Raw genomic sequence first — 16,569 nt, forward strand, 5'->3', positions numbered from 1 at the left:
CCCCCTCTCAGGGGAGTGCCCTGCAGAGCTGGTGACATTGCCCACAATACTCGGGGAACCGCTCCCCTTGCACACTGCCGCATAACTACTGCCCACCATTAGCCCGTCCTGCTCTTCCCTACCAGCAGGACGCATGACTGTAGCACCCGCGGCCATGTTGGATGCAGCACTGTACCCCCCGTGCTGGTCCCGTTCCACAGCAGAAGCGGGATCTGGCAGGGTGGGGGGCCCAGCAGCCTGAACCAACTTTTCAGGTAGCCCAGACTGCTGGATAGGAGAGAAAACAAACTTCACTTGCTTCCCAGCCTTTTTCTTCTTCTTTTTCTTCCTTTTATTCTCCTCAGGGCCCAGGTCCTGGCCAAAACTGAAATTTTCAAGACGGGTGGGTGACTCCTGCATCACTATGGCCCGCAGGAGCCCCCCACCGACCGGGCTGCTGTCACCGCCATCACTGCTGTCACTTTCCTCTGAGGTGGTTGGTAAGGCGACTTGGGCAGGGTTAATATATTCTGCACTTGGGGTGACAGAGGTCTTAGGGGTACATGGGGTATCACACACATCCCCCTCACTCTCATCACCCTCACTGCCGCCATCTCCCTCACCACCTTCCTCCATCTTCTCCTCTGTATCAAACAGGCATTCTTCCTCCCCCTGACTATCCTCTTCCTCCTTCACAGGGGTCTTCATGATTTTATAGCGGTCGTCATTTTTTAACTTTTCCTTAAATATACCCGCTCCCTCTACGATCTGCATTCGGGCTCTCACCACCTCCTGCTCCTCTGCCTTCAGTTCACACACCCTGGCAGCAAACTTAGCCCTCATGGCCTTGGCAGAGTTATCTGTCTGGTAGCGAGCAAACTTCAGATCTTCCCTTAACACCTTCAGCTTCTTTCCCAGCTGCTCATATTCCACCAGCTTTGCCTGCATGCGGGATCCAAAGGTGGCAAGCGACTCCCTGGGTCCCTTCACCCCCCATTGCTGGGGTTCCATAACAACAGTCCCTGAAGACATAACTGTAATTTTCTTACCGGACGCCTTGCGGTTTCCAGCGACGGACGGGGGAGTGGGCTCCACATTTCTGCGGAGCCTGCTGGATCTTCTCACCCCGTCCTGAGAATCGGCCGTAGCTCTCTCACTCCCACCCCCCTCCGGCCTAGTTCGAGGGGTGGAAGTCTGGGGCTCCATAGCAGGAGGTTCTCCCAAGGAGGCTGCCACCCTCCTGGGAAAAAGGCTGTAGGAAAATCTGCTTCAATCCCCTCTCTCTGGAAAGCCCTGGAAATCAGACACACCCAACAGCTGCTGTGTTCCACAGGAAGTGCTCTCTGCTGACACCTCTGTCCATGTCAGGAACTGTCCAGAGCAGGAGAGGTTTGCTATGGGGATTTGTTCTTGCTTTGGACAGTTCCTGACATGGTCAGAGGTGGCAGCAGAGAGCACTGTGGCCAGACAGAAAACAACTACACAACTTCCTCTGTAGTATACAGCAGGTGATGAGTACTGAAATATTAAGATTTTTAATTAGAAGTACTTTACAAATCTGTATAACTTTCTGGAACCAGTTAATATTAAAAATATATATATATATATATATATATATATATATATGTTTTCCACCGGAGTACCCCTTTAAGTCCTTTCAGCCACCCCATTTTGCTCTGTTGTGTAGGGGAATGTCTTTTGATGATTCCATATTTTCTTTTATTTTGCATCCTGTTAATTCCCCTCTATTATCACGTCTTCAGAAACTCAGTTGTCTCCGTTTTTACATCGTCTTGCAGTTTATCCGAAACTGATTATATATCTTGAATTATAAATATGGTGGAAAAAAGAACTATATCATGCTGATAAAGGAGTACTGTGGTGTAGGACAATTTATCACCTATCCAAAGGATAGGGAAGAAGTGTCTGATCGTGGGGGGTCCGATCACTGTCCCCTCCGTGCATCTTTAATCTCCATGCACATCTGGAGACCACTGTCCTAGAGGAGCTACAAGCACTTATAGCACAGTGCCATCAATGTTTACCAACCAGTGTGCCTCCAGCTGTTGCAAAACTACAACTCCAAGCATGCTCAGACAACCAAAGGCTGTATGGGCATCCTGAGAGTTGCAGTTTTGCAACAACTGGTTGGGAAATACTGATATAGTCCCCCCATAAGCTACAGCTGTTACCAAACTTTAACACCAAGCAGATGGCAGCTAACTAATTCTATTTAGCCAGTTTGCTATTAAGATAACTAATTTACTCTTTTCCCACTATACGTATCTTTACTGAAAATTAATGTATGTTCATAAAATTTTACTTTAGTTCATTACTAGCTAGGCTAAATAGAAAATCATTGCCCAATACCCCCAAAGACACCAAAAGGTCAGCAAAACATATCAGCGAGCTTTGTTAAGCGTTTTAGCCAGAGCCAGAATTGGAGAGATGCTTACTACAAGCTTAAAGGGGTAATCCAGGAATATAAAAACAGAGCTAATTTCTTTCAAAAATAGCTCCGCGTCTGTCCCTAAATTGTGTGTGGTAGTACAACTTGGCTCCATTCGCTTCAATAGAATTGAGCTGCAAAACCACACCCAACCTGGAGACAGGCAGGGAGCAGTTTTTGAAAGAAATTAGCTCTGTTTTTATTTTCCTGGACAACCCCTTTAACTTCCCAGTAAATTAGGGCGGCTGACACTTAAAAACTACTGCTTTTGCAGAGTTGCATGCAATGTACTGCATACATTACCATAATAGTTTTAAATGGGCATTGTCATTTGCAAAAACTTTTTATATAATGTAGATACCACTATTATATGTATATTTGTAATATACATTGGTTAAAAATTTGTATATTTTTGGGTAAAATAAATGCTCTATACTTCATTGTCCAGAACATCATCTTATCCTTGCAGCTATTGCCTGTGTGTCAAAATACAGGAAGTGTGGGCCAACAAGCAGGGCTCTGTCCAGGCTCCTGGCTCATCAATCAGCCTGCTGTGTGAGCCGAGAGAGTTTCACAGAGCCTCAGTGCACAGAGCAGCCATTTGTCAGAGTAAAGGACGAAGTTCCCACATAAGATATGAGGGCAAGCAAAGGAAGGCCCCCTCCTCCTCAGTGAACTGCATGCAGTGTGAGCAACATAAGAAAGTTAGGAGCCATAAATGGATGAATACCAGGATTTAGGCACACTGACATGATTAGCACCAGTTAAAAGTAAGGCTGAAGCATGTTAAAGCTTTTGTGCTTGGCCTAGTAATTAAATAGAAGCCAAGTTTTCTAAACATACAATCATTATAAGCTGAGAAATTATCGCAGAGTGGGAAAGAGTGGTCATGTTAACTTTTATGGTAAAGGGGCTTAATGCAAAGTCACTTCTAATGCTCTAGAATTCCACTGAAGCACAGTTATAGCAGTTATTTATGAAAGTGTCATAGTAACGCATCACAAAATTGGCTGGGCCATTACCAATGATTCATTATCCTATTTCCTTTCAGGAGTAGAAAATATTTGCCCAGCTTCAGCTAAGGGCAATATTTATGGTAGCCTTACAATAAGCATGTTGCCACTGTCAGGATCCGGACTGGTATGCGGAGAGGACACGGGTGGTTGATCCTCTGTGTCAGTGAGGCGATGGCGTGGGCCTTACCAAGGGAATGGAATCTAAGGGGTTACTGGTTTTCACCAGAGCCCGCCACAAAGCAGGATGGACTTGCAGCGGCAGGTAACCCCCAGGTCGTTCCACCCAATAGCGACTCAACCTCACTGACAGCTGAGACAGGCGCGGTACACAGGGACAAGGCAAGAGCAGGGTCGCACGTAGCAGAAGGTCTGGGCAGGCAGCAACGGTTCGTAGTCAGTGGCAACGGCAAGGGTCTGGGTACACAGGCAATGGAACACACAGAAATGCTTTCACAGGGCACAAGGCAACAAGATCCGGCAGGGACAGGAAGGGGAAGTGGGTTTATATAGAGTAGGGAGTGTAAGGAACCAATTGGCCAAGGCACCAATTAATGGTGCACTGGCCCTTTAAATCTGAGAGACCCGGCGCGCGCGTGCCCTAGAGAGCGGGGCTGCGTGCCGGGACTCAGCAGGAGGACGGGGCAGGTGAGAGACACGGGCGCGATCCGAGAGCGGGCACGTCCCGCACCTCGGATCGCGTCCCCTCCGGGAACGTGGAAGCAGCGCTCGCGGTCAGCGGTGCCGACCGGAGCGCTGCATACAGGAGCACGCCACGAGCGCTCAGGAGAAGCAGTGGGACCCGGAGCGCTCGGCGTGACAGTACCCCCACCCTTGGGTCTCCCCCTCTTTTTGGAGCCCAGGAACCTATGGGTGAGTTCTTTCTCGAGGATATTGTCCTCAGGCTCCCAAGACCTCTCTTCGGGGCCACAATTCTCCCAGTGAACAAGAATTTTTTTTTACCTCTGACGACCTTGGAGGCGAGGATTTCTTTTACCGTCTGAAGACGTCAGAGGAGCCAGTGACAGGAGCAGGAACGGTGACCTTGGGGGAAAAGCGGTTAAGAATGAGAGGTTTGAGAAGGGATACATGAAAGGAGTTAGGAATACGAAGAGAAGGAGGAAGATGGAGCTTGTAGGAGACAGACTTGATTTGCCTTTTGACTCTATATGGTCCGAGGTAACGAGGACCCAACTTGTAGCTAGGGACACGAAACCGAATATATTTGTCAGAGAGCCACACTTTGTCACCAGGGGCAAAGACAGGAGGAGCTCTTCTCTTCTTATCCGCATGTTTCTTCATGCGAGAAGAGGCCAGTGAGAGCGACTTTTGAGTTTCCCGGGTCAAATCATCTACGGCAGGAACTCCAGATGAAGTGGGGATGGGGAGGCGGGGAAGAGGGTGACAGCCGTACACCACAAAGAACGGAGACTTGGCGGATGTCTCAGAGTTTTTGAAATTGTATGAGAATTCAGCCCAGGGTAACAGGTCGACCCAATCATCTTGACGGGGGGAAACAAAATGTCGCAGGTAGTCACCAAGGATCTGGTTCACTCTCTCCACTTGTCCATTGGACTGCGGGTGGTAGGAGGACGAGAAATTTAATTTGATCTTTAATTGATTGCAGAGAGCTCTCCAAAATTTAGACACAAATTGAACGCCTCTATCCGAGACGATATGCTTGGGGAGCCCATAAAGATGAAAGATCTGCAGTAATAATTGCTTCGCCAACTGTGGCGCAGAAGAAGGCCTGGAAGCGGAGTAAAGTGAGCCATTTTGGAAAAACGATCAACGCCCACCCAGATGACCGTGTTGCCATGGGATACAGGAAGATCTGTGATGAAGTCCATGGCTATGTGGGACCAAGGCTGTTCAGGCACCGGCAGCGGATGGAGAAGACCTGAAGGCTTCTGACGAGGGTTCTTGTCACGTGCACATACTGTACAGGCTCGTACGAAATCGGTCACATCCTTTTCCAAGGAGGACCACCAATAGTGTCTGGCAATCAACTGTAAAGTCTTTTTTATTCCAGCGTGACCAGCCAGAAGGGAGGAATGGCCCCATTTTAGGATACGGAGGTGAAGACGGGGAGGAACATAAGTCTTTCCTGGAGGGACAGGTACCAGAGAAGCAGGAGCAGAAGAGATCAGGCACTCAGGGGGAATGACGTGCTGAGGAAGGGACTTGGCTTCAGAGGCATCAGTGGTAAGAGATAGAGCATCAGCTCTGACATTCTTGTCTGCGGGACGAAAATGGATCTGAAAGTTGAAACGGGCAAAAAACAACGACCACCTAGCCTGGCGAGGATTTAGCCGCTGGGCGGATTGGAGATAAGACAAATTTTTGTGATCTGTATAAATGGTGATGGGGTGAAGGGATCCTTCCAAAAGATGTCTCCACTCCTCAGGGGCCAACTTAATCGCTAACAGTTCACAGTCTCCGATAGAATAATTTTTTTCTGGAGGTGAAAAGGTTTTGGAGAAAAATCTGCAAGTGACATTTTTCCCTTTGGCGGATTTTTGTAGGAGAACAGCTCCGGCTCCAACAGAGGAGGCATCAACCTCGAGGAAGAAGGGCTTCTGAGGATCAGGTCTGGACAAGACTGGAGCAGAGGAGAAGGCGGCTTTGAGGTGGTTAAAGGCTTCCTCCGCCTGTGGGGGCCAGGATTTCGGATTAGCATTTTTCTTAATCAGTGCTTCAATAGGAGCAACGAGGGTGGAGAAGTGGGGAATGAATTGACGGTAGTAATTTGCAAATCCGAGAAATCTTTGGATTGCTCGCAGGCCATTGGGACGAGGCCAATCCATTACCACAGAAAGTTTATCAGGGTCCATTTGAAGACCTTGTCCGGACTCAATGTAACCCAAGAAGGGAAGACTGCTGCGTTCTAATAGACACCACCTTCAGCCACCTTCAAATAGATGTACTATGGTCACCGTTTTGATCAGTATTTGTGAGTCATATGGAACATACAAAAAAAAATATCTTGTATAGGTTTGTATGTTTTGGATTTACTCCATATTTTAGCTCACAAATGCAAAATTCTGACCAAAAGTTCTCCGCTCTGTGAAAGTGAACAAGAGAAAATGTAAAGGGGTATCCTGATATTTCTGGGTCTTTGAATGTAAGACAGGGGCAGTAAAGTTAGTCTAGTTACTAATATACTTCACTTAGCAGTGTTTGGTGGCTAGGATCGATTATTTTTTGTCTTTAATTTCCCAGAAATTTCATTTTTGCCCCGTATGCAGTTTTTCCCCCGGACCTAAAACCGTGATCAACCACGGTTTTTGGTCCGGTGGGAAAACCACATACGGGGCAAAAATTAGCCATCCGGAGTCAGCGTTTCACTCTGGTCGACTCATTGAAATTAATTACATACGGGCGGCATACGGCAGGGATACGGGAGCACCCGGTTTTAGTTCCCCCCAGCCATATGCAGTCCCGTATGGCTGAAAACGTCATTCGAACCCAGCCTCAGAGAAATTGCTATTTCGTTTTGGAAATCCCTTTGTCAAATTACAGGTCCCATAATACCTTGTTTGTAAGTGTGAGGTCCCTTTTTTCCCTCCCTCTTATCAACCACCCCATCCATTGAAGCACAGGTATGATGCCTTCCATGCTTTGCTGTGAACAATAGATCAGTGTTTTCTAACCAGGGTGCCTCCAGCTGTTTCAAAACTACAATTCACTGCAGAATAATCTCCTTCCCACCCAGCGTTCGCAGGACCCATTGAAGCAGACAGGCTCCTTTCAACACCTGATTAGTGATGTAATATCTCTGGCCACACTGCAACCTGGGAAAACCTGAGACAACACTCATTTCGTATTCTGTTAAAAACATTGGGGCAAAGATCACATAAGAATTAAGAAATCACCATCAAACACAGGTACATACACTATTTTATGAACTACATGAACTTTACAGCCCCTGTAGCACAGTCAGATAAAAAAAGAATCTTGGAATACCCCTTTAAGTCACTTGGTCTCCATATTTTGGTAGCATATAGATATAGCAGAGGGAACAGTTAGACTTGGCATCTTAAAGGAATACTATGGCACTCTTTATTAACCCTCCGTGCCTGGGCTGCAAAATTAAATCAAACAAACTTTAACTCACGTGCCTACGTTCCCCCGTTGCTCCGATGTCGGTGTCCTGTTCTCTGGTCCCTGTCTTCTTCTGCTTCCTGTGGATCGTTGAGTCACACTGCTCCCACGTATCACCGGCCGCAGCAATGTCCCGCTGTGGCCGTTGATACGCTGAGAGCAGTGTGACTCACCGACCCGCAGGAAGCTGAAGAAGACAGGGACCAGAGAATGGGACACCGACATCGGAGCAACGGGGGAACATAGGCAGGTGAGTTAAAGTTTGTTTTACTTCATTTTGCAGCCCAGGCACGGAGGGTTAATAAAAAGAGTTGTGCTTCTTTATTTTTACATTATTATGTTTTTTTTTTTTTTTACAATTTACATTTTTTTAATTCATTAATGTATTATTTTACTATTGGGGCATAGTTTAACTGGAAACATATTATGTTTGTTCTCTTTTCCCATATATGGATCACCAATTACAGTGAACGAATGGTAATAGTCTATTAAACCACTGTTACCATTGATCTGCATACAGAGACATGCAGAGAAATGCCTCTTCTCCACATGGCCCCTTCACAGGAAATCCCTGCAATTATTTGCTTTCTTAGCTTCTTTAACCTTATGGACTCAATTTTTATTAAAATTTTTAGCATTCTTATTTTTTCTCCTTTACTTATAAGAACCATAACTTTTATTTTTCCATCTTTAGAGCCAAATCAGGGCTTCCTTTTTGCAGAACCAATTGTACTTTGTAACACCACGTCATTTTACCATTAAATTAACTGGGAAACAGAAAATAAATTGGATGGAAGGCAAAATTTGAATTTTTTTTTTTTGGGGGGGGGGGGGGGGGGTTGTTGTTTTTATGCTGTTCATAGTGGCAAATATTGACTTGTTATCTGTATTTGTTAGGCCAGTATGGATACAATGTACCCCAAGCACTTTGGGGGAGATTTATTAAAACCTGTCCAGAGGAATAGTTGGTGAGTTGCCCATAGCAACCAATCAGATTGCTTCTTTCATTTTTCAAAGGCTTTTTTTTTTTAACTGAAAGAAGCAATCTGATTGGTTGCTATGGGCAACTCAGCAAATTTTCCACTGGACAAGTTTTGATAAAACTCCCCCTTTGTATAGTCTTCGTTATGTTGTATCATGCAATTGCCTATCCAATTTGTTGCATTGTTATTGCAATGAATTGAACTGATTTATCTGGGATCTGCTAGTACAGCCTGCCTATAGCCTGCAGATTTGCCACAGCAGGCCTTTGTCACTAAATGAGATTCCAAAACCCCTCCAAACTTCACGAAGGATAATAGGCGCTGCCAGTAAGGTAATCCAGGGGTGATGATAAAAACGTATTTTATTGAAACATTCTACGTTTTACGAAACCGGACCGGTTTCTTCTTCAGGTATGACAAAAATGCTTAATGCTCAGAAAAATACCCACAATTCCAATCACACGACAGGAAATGACATCAACGATCCACACATTTTACAAACTATATAAAGAAAATATATATAAAAAATATGTATATAAAAAAAATATGAGAAAAGGGACATCAAAAAACATTATAAAACATTGAAAATGTTCTAATGGTATTAGATCAAACCGTAGTCTGTTCTATAACCTCATTAAGCCCTTCTGGGGCCAATGTGTTAAACATAAAGACCCAATAAGATTCCCTGTTGATTAGGGCTTGAATACGGTTGTTAATATCAAGAGGTATCGTTTAAATGATGGCCAATTGTAACACACTAACGTCTCCTCCATGCTTTAGACAAACATGACGAGAGAAGCTGTGTTTAATAAAGGAATTCAGTATATTGGAACGATGTTTATTCATCCTTTGACGAACGGTCTGAATAGTTCATCCAATATACTGAATTCCGCACACACTAGTAATGAAACAACATAGCTAGAGGCACATGTAAAAAACATCTGACCTGTGGAATTGGAATTTAATGTCCGAGCTCCCACTGGAGCAATCCAATCGCAGCACAAGCAACGGCTGGAGCCACATGGAAAGGTGCCCACCCACCCACCGATCGCCTGACCGAGTCACATGAGCGGTATCATGTGATACAGCAGTATCCTGAAAATGAAAGTAGCTATTCTTAGGTTTAACCCTTAGTTTACTAGGGGCCAGAAGTGCTTTTAGATTCTTTGCCCTTCAAAATGTTATAACCAGTTTAGGAGGATCTAGTTTTAGTACTGGCCAGTGCTTATTTAAAATCTGTTTAATCTTCCAGCTATCACAACTATAATTAGTAATAAAATTATAATGGAATTTTTTATTACTCGAATCAGATGATATTTTATTCTCATTTTTAACAGGTTTCACTAAATCACAGTTTCAAAGGAAGGGTTTTTTTTAAAGCATTTTTAGGATCCATTTAGGATATCCCTTTTTTTTTTTTTTTTTTTTTTAAACGCTACTGTAGAATTTTAGATTGACATATTAAATCCCCATCTGAGGTGCCATTTTTGCGTACTCTGCGGAACTGACCATAGGGGATATTATAAATCCACCTATAGAAATGACAACTGTTAGCATCTAACACACTATTCACATCCACTTTTTCGAAGTGGGTGCATGTCTGAACATCACCCCCCCCCCCGGCTTTTGAAAATCTCAAAATCCCCTCCAAAAAACATATTGGAATCAGAAATAATGGGTGAAAAAGTGAGACCCCACGTGTTATTATTTAAATGTGAAACAAATTGTAAAGCCTTATCAAGAGTCCCAGTCCAAATGAAAAACAAATCATCAATAAATATACGGTAAATTAAAATATCATCAGACCAGGGCTGCTGCGCGATGTAATGGGACTTGAGCACCACCATGTTGTGCTGGAATTTGCACAATCGTTTTAGGTAAGTTAACCCTTGGCTCACCTATTTTTTAACTCCTTAACGACCACGAACGTAAATGTACGTACTGGTTTGGTGGTACTTCGCGCACCAGGACGTACATTTACGTTGTGTGTATGACCCAAAAAGCGTACAAAATTTTTTTTTATAAACATATTTGGTATTGCCTTGTGCATAAATGTCCAAACTATCTGTTTAACTTTGTGGAGCCAGATGATATATATATATATATATATATATATATATATATATATATATATATAGTTTTTTTTTTTTTCCTGGATAACTCTGGGGAAGGGGGGGAGGGGTAGTTGGCAAAGTGGATTTTATGAGGGTGTGCACCTTTTTTTTTTTTTTCTTCTTCTTTAACTCCTTGTTTATTATTGGTTAATTGATGTATGGTTTGTAAACCCAATAAAGCATTTGCATAAAAAAAAAAAAAAAGTAATTTACAAATCTGTTTCACTTTCTGGAGCCAGTTGATATATAAAAAAAAGTTTTTTCCTGGATAACCCCTTTAATTTTCTGGCACCAGTTGATAAAAAAAAATGTTTTCCACCAGAGTACCCCCTTAAGCATACTACCCCATGAGAAGCTCTGCTGTATTTTTATGCTTCTAGAGTCCCCAGAAGCGCGCAGCTGAAACCACGATTCAGGCCTCTGCAGAATGCGCTCAGAAATGCATATTCTAGCGGCTCTAGCACTGCCATTTTCTGCCGTCGCCCGTTATTTGCGATGTGTCCACCTGTGTTTTCACTAAATTTCCTCCATGTGAACGTGGCCTAATGGTAAACCAGTCCTGGTCATAGGTGGAAAAACCTGATGTTCACCTACTTTGTTTAATCTGTTTTGGTGCGGGTTACCATGGCTATACTGTGAATTTCAGAAGGTTGTAAGCATTAATGAATCCGTTCAGTTGACCCTTATCTTTCTTTGTTACAAATCATTGTATGAACCAAGGATCACTGCTGAGACAATAGCATCGCATCGGCCTCTGTTAACAAATAGATGCTTGTAATGTGAAGGTGGTTTTCTCGTTTCTGTCTTTTGCTGCGGCTTCTGATGGCCCAGCCATGATTTAATGGGCACTGAAGAGAAGTTTATGACTGGCATCGTGGCACAGGGTGAGACAGATGGGTCTGAGAAGCGATAGGGTCGTGTGACGGCAGTGCTCACTTCTCATCCTGATGGAAAGTAAAACCAATCATTTTAATTTTTAATACATCCCATTCATATTGTGACACCAGCAGCAGCCGCGTAGGCAGGATGACAGATTGTTTTACTTAAACTGGAAGAATTTGATTAAAATGCATCAGCAGGGACATAGCCAGAGTGGAAACACGGGGTGGATTTTACTATTTCCACTTATAAAGTGCCAGTCACGGACGATTTGTCACAGCTTTCCAACCATGAATTGTACTTGGGTACGATAAAGAGAGAGAATGCAGTGGTTACCCAAATCCTTAAAGGTAAAATATGAACTCTACATAAGTCAATTTAATGCAGATTTTCCCCCTAGGTATTTGTGGGGCACACAGATAGAAACTTTTTATGGGAATTTTTATTTTTCTACACATCGGAATTTATTTATATGTATATTGTATATACTACGTTCCGGTTGCACATTGCAATTTGTGCCAGTTGCCATAAGAGATTATATTCATTCATAATGCATATGGAAGAGCACCACCATGTGGGCAAGTTATCATGAACAGCAGCAGAAACGATAATATATAATATTAATAATAAATGAAGTAATATGCGTGAAGAACAAAGCAATATCTCTAAATCATCCTGTTTCCTAATTTTGCACGGCTTCTTCACTATGGGGCACTGGCTACAGTAAAGAATCTAATGGAACAGAATTGTTTTCTTGTTTTCTCTGACTTTTAATGGGAAATTTTTCATTAGGCTTTCCAAATCCATATGAAGAACACAGAACACAATCGTCATGGATACAATTTATCGTTTTATGGAAATGGACAAACCTTATTCAAAATGAGGTTCCGCTGATGCCTGCCTTGCTGTGGTGTCGCAGCTGAAATTCCAACCAGGAGTTTTATTGAGTGAGGTTTGTTGAAATGTAGCTTTTGCTTCATATCCTCCCTGGCCTGGTGGCAATGTCGCTCGTTGTCTGGGCAATGGTCCTGCATATTGCCACTGAGTGATGTGCCCAGTCCAGCCAATTAAAACTAGCCCAGGTTTGGATTAAAACCATAAAAAGGCTGTTTATTTGAAAATAGTGCAACTTAGTTGCAGTATTTTCAAATAAGCAGTCTTTTTATGGTTTTAATCCAAAACTGGGCTAGTTTTGATTTTATTTCAAGGAAGGCGCCGTCCTCATCCTACTGTTTATCTCCACTACTCCTACTATTCACCGGACCTGCCAGTCTCGGTAAAGGACGCAGAGGCAGATATCTAGAACCACCAATCCTGGAACCAGAAAATTCGTATACCACCGACTCCAAGCAATTTTATAGGCACGCAAAGGTGTTGTGCTCTTAGCACAACACGCAACGGTAAGGTGCAATTACCAGCACTTGATCGCTTGTATATTGGCAATATTACCCTAGGAGCGCGCCTCTTTTTTCTCCTTATTTTAGATCAGTCCAGCCAATTAGGAGGCGTGAGCGCTGAACCAATCAACATTGGCACCGGCGCTTGCACCTCCCAAATGTGGGATATTTAGACTCCTTCATGTCTATTTACTAGTAATGTTTACCCTACACTAGTGATGCTGTTCCCTGTATCTCTTAGACCTATACTATGTATACTGACCTTTGCATGTAAACTGACCATTCCTTGCCTACTGATCCTGTACTACACTACTCTCCTGATTAGACCCTTTTGCCTGTGTTCTGACATTGGCTCTTGCCTGCTGCTATTGTACTATCCCATCCTCTAGCTTTGACCCATTGTTTGTCGCCAACCTGTTTAGTCTGACTATCCCTACGCCTCTGCCCTTACGCCAGCAATGGGATTGTCACCCAAATGGGGACTGACACTTAGGGCAGATCATCCAAGTAGGTAGAGAGAGTGGTTGGGCAAGTTATAGTGAGCACAGAGTCCTCCCCCCCCCCCCCCCCCCCCAAATGTGACAGCTGTATTGGCCATTAGCGCCTGTTCCTAGGGCTGCAGTGTTAAGGGGAGTAACATTCCCTTTGATTGAAACCAAATAGGTCAGAAGCTGCAAATTTTACCTGCAGGTTTCCAGCAATAATTATGCTTTGGATTTGTGATTGATTTTTACTACTTTCTGTGAATAGGAATAAGATCCACAATTAATTTGCAACAACATTTGCATGTAACGAGTTTTTGCAGCAAATTTGTTAAAGATCTGTATGAACAAAAAATCAGACACGTGGAATCACCATAAGGGGGTGCATCTTGTCCTGGTGCTGCACAGACTGTAAATACATCCCTGGCAACGTGTCCCCACATTCATTGTGCCATTGTTTAGAAAAAGTATAGAAACCATTGCACAAAAAGGCAAACTTAAAAACCTTAAAACTTAAAACTACTAGCATGCTGTGAGTTAAAGTTTTGCAACAGCTGGAGGCATGCTGGTTGGGGAACACTGGTATAGGCCCACATCAGCGAGACTCATAAACAATATATGGCTTTGTGCTCCAGGAATCATTGGTGAAATGTATGTCTACTAATATATGCTCTTTTGCCTTTTCAACAATATGCACAACATACCACAGTAGTGTATTGTATATCGAACATGTATTTATATTCTTTACACATGCAATGCATCATCTCTGCAAATATTCATCAACACATAACATATGTTTGGTTTTTCCAGATTTGTACAAAGCATGGATCTTGCCTGACCCCAATACAAAGACAGAACAGGTATTCTTTTTTCTTTCCCCCTATCGTTGATTAATCAATGAACAGTAGGTGTTTTCTGCAGCTGCCTTTGTGTTATCATTCACATCATTCCTGATCAATAACCAGGCTCGCAGTTCACTCTTATAGTCAAATACACTTATTAGCATTTCAAAAAAAGCCCCCAGATAGAAATGGCAGTCACAGGTAGATATGTAAAAAATTACAGATGGGATCTGATTAAACACTGTGGTCTTTCCAGAAGAGGGCATAAAAGTGCTCCCCCTACTGCCCTATAAAAGAGGCTATCAGAGGCTACTTTTGGATAGTGTAACTCTTGGTGAGGGATAGTTGACTGCTAGACATGCCCCTACGATGCACTCAAAGACATTTTGCCAAGTTGACAGACTTTAAATAAGGGTGCATTGTTGAACTGTGAAAAGCAGGGTGGTCATTTTGACCACTTGCCTGCCCTCTAGGCCATTCTGACTAACCTATTAGGCTAAGTTTCCCCTTGTTTTTTTTCTGACAGTTTTTGGAAAACTGCCACTGCAGTTTTTGAGCAAAAGTCAGAAGTGGATCCATAAGGGAGGAGAAGTGTATGTCCTTCCTTTATAAGGCCTATTACTTTTAAATACACTTCTGGCTTTGGTCCAAAAACTGCCAGAAAAAAAACAAGTGGAAACTTAGCCTTAGGGGTTGTTGGGAGCAGTGGTTATGTGAGGGCATGCACAGATAGTGAACAGGCTCCAACCGGGCCAGAAAGATCACCAGTAAACAGCACAAGCAGCTCCCACAGTTTCCTTGTCCATCATCCAGACATAGGTGGCACCTTCATAACACACCCTTGTCTATGCCTTGACCATTTCAAGGCCCTTAGTAGAAGAAGATTCGGTGTCACTGCACCTATTATGTGTCCTGCCATTTACAGCCAGCTACTGTTGCCTTTGTTTGCCGTAGTAGTGAACAAGAAACCTTCACTACTACGGACTGGAACCATATTGTCTTTAGTGATAAATCCAATGGCAGCCAGGTTTGAGTATGGAGACCTTGTGGTGAGCCTTGTGGTGAAGGGACACACTTCCCAACCTGCTGGTGGGATGATATGGGGGCCATCACATATGACAGTCAGTCACCGATAGTAGTAATATGAGATGCACTAACAGCTCACTCATATGTGCTAGACAGTATGTGGCCACATGCTTCCATCTGGCCGCACACAGCAAGGGTTTCCCAGGAATGACTCCCCTATTACTTCCTTGGTCTGCCCGGTCACCAGATGTATCACTAATCAAGCATTTATGGAGCCAGCTATACCAACCTGCAAATATCCAGGATCTACAGACCCAGCTGTAACATCTATGGGCAAATGTGCCATAGGATGCCGAATGGGATCTGTAGGCCTTCATGCCCAACCATATCTCATTTTGTATCCAGGCTAGAGGAGCCCAACAAGGATACAAGAGCCCCCTTCCTTTTGTACAATTTTTGCTCAATAAACTGCCGCTTCCTCACCATATTCTAACTCTTCCCATTTCTATTCTTCCAAAAAAAAAGAAGCTTGAAACATTTCACAGGCAAATATGAAAGCCAATTAACATCACACAGATGTGAAGGAATGGCATCGGGATGAAATAAGAGACTGAGCGGCAGTAATGCAGTCGTCTGATAAAGGAACCCTAGTGTTCTCCAGGATCAACGTGATGGGTGACGCTTTGACCTAGCATCTGATCTCTGAATAGAAAATACAGCTCTCTTGTGAAGATAATGAAGAAGCCAAATGAAACACAAGTATTAATTACTGTCTGTGCGCAGCATTGTGCCGAATCCAATCATACTGAGGCCACCAAAACAATGCAGTGTTGGCTCAGAAGAAAAAAGGACCGTATGGGGGAGAAAAAAGTAGTTATTATGACACTAATGTACTGCCATTATCTACAGAACGATAGAGACGGAACTGAGAGAAAAGCCTTCGATAAAGCACGCCATGCCAAGATTACCCGGGCCGGAGCGGGACCACTAAAAGCACAAATATGAAAAGAAAACAATGTAATGGCTTAACCCCTTAAGGACGCAGCCCTTTTTTGCAAATCTGACCACTGTCACTTTATATATTAATAACTCTGGGATGCTTTTACCTTTCATTCTGATTCCGAATGAGTTTTTTCGTGACATATTCTACTTGAACATAGTGGTAAATTTTTGTTGCTACTTGCATCCTTTCTTGGTGAAAAATCCCAAAATTTCATGAAAATTTTGAAAATTTTGCATTTTTCTAACTTTGAAACTCTCTGCTTGTAAGGAAAATGGATATTCCAAATAAATTATATATT

General features: G+C 43.4%; 1 long non-coding RNA gene across 1 annotated transcript; it reads left to right on the forward strand.

Annotated features, from left to right (window-relative positions):
• Window positions 1–12,374: 12,374 nt before the first annotated feature.
• Window positions 12,375–16,324, forward strand: LOC130295133 (uncharacterized). Its single transcript, XR_008848707.1, has 3 exons — window positions 12,375–12,473; window positions 14,211–14,260; window positions 15,794–16,324. It is a non-coding gene; the product is annotated as an uncharacterized LOC130295133 (long non-coding RNA).
• Window positions 16,325–16,569: the final 245 nt, after the last annotated feature.

The sequence above is a fragment of the Hyla sarda genome, chromosome 11 (assembly GCF_029499605.1).
Source record: "Hyla sarda isolate aHylSar1 chromosome 11, aHylSar1.hap1, whole genome shotgun sequence".
In the NCBI taxonomy this organism is placed as follows: Eukaryota; Metazoa; Chordata; class Amphibia; order Anura; family Hylidae; genus Hyla; species Hyla sarda.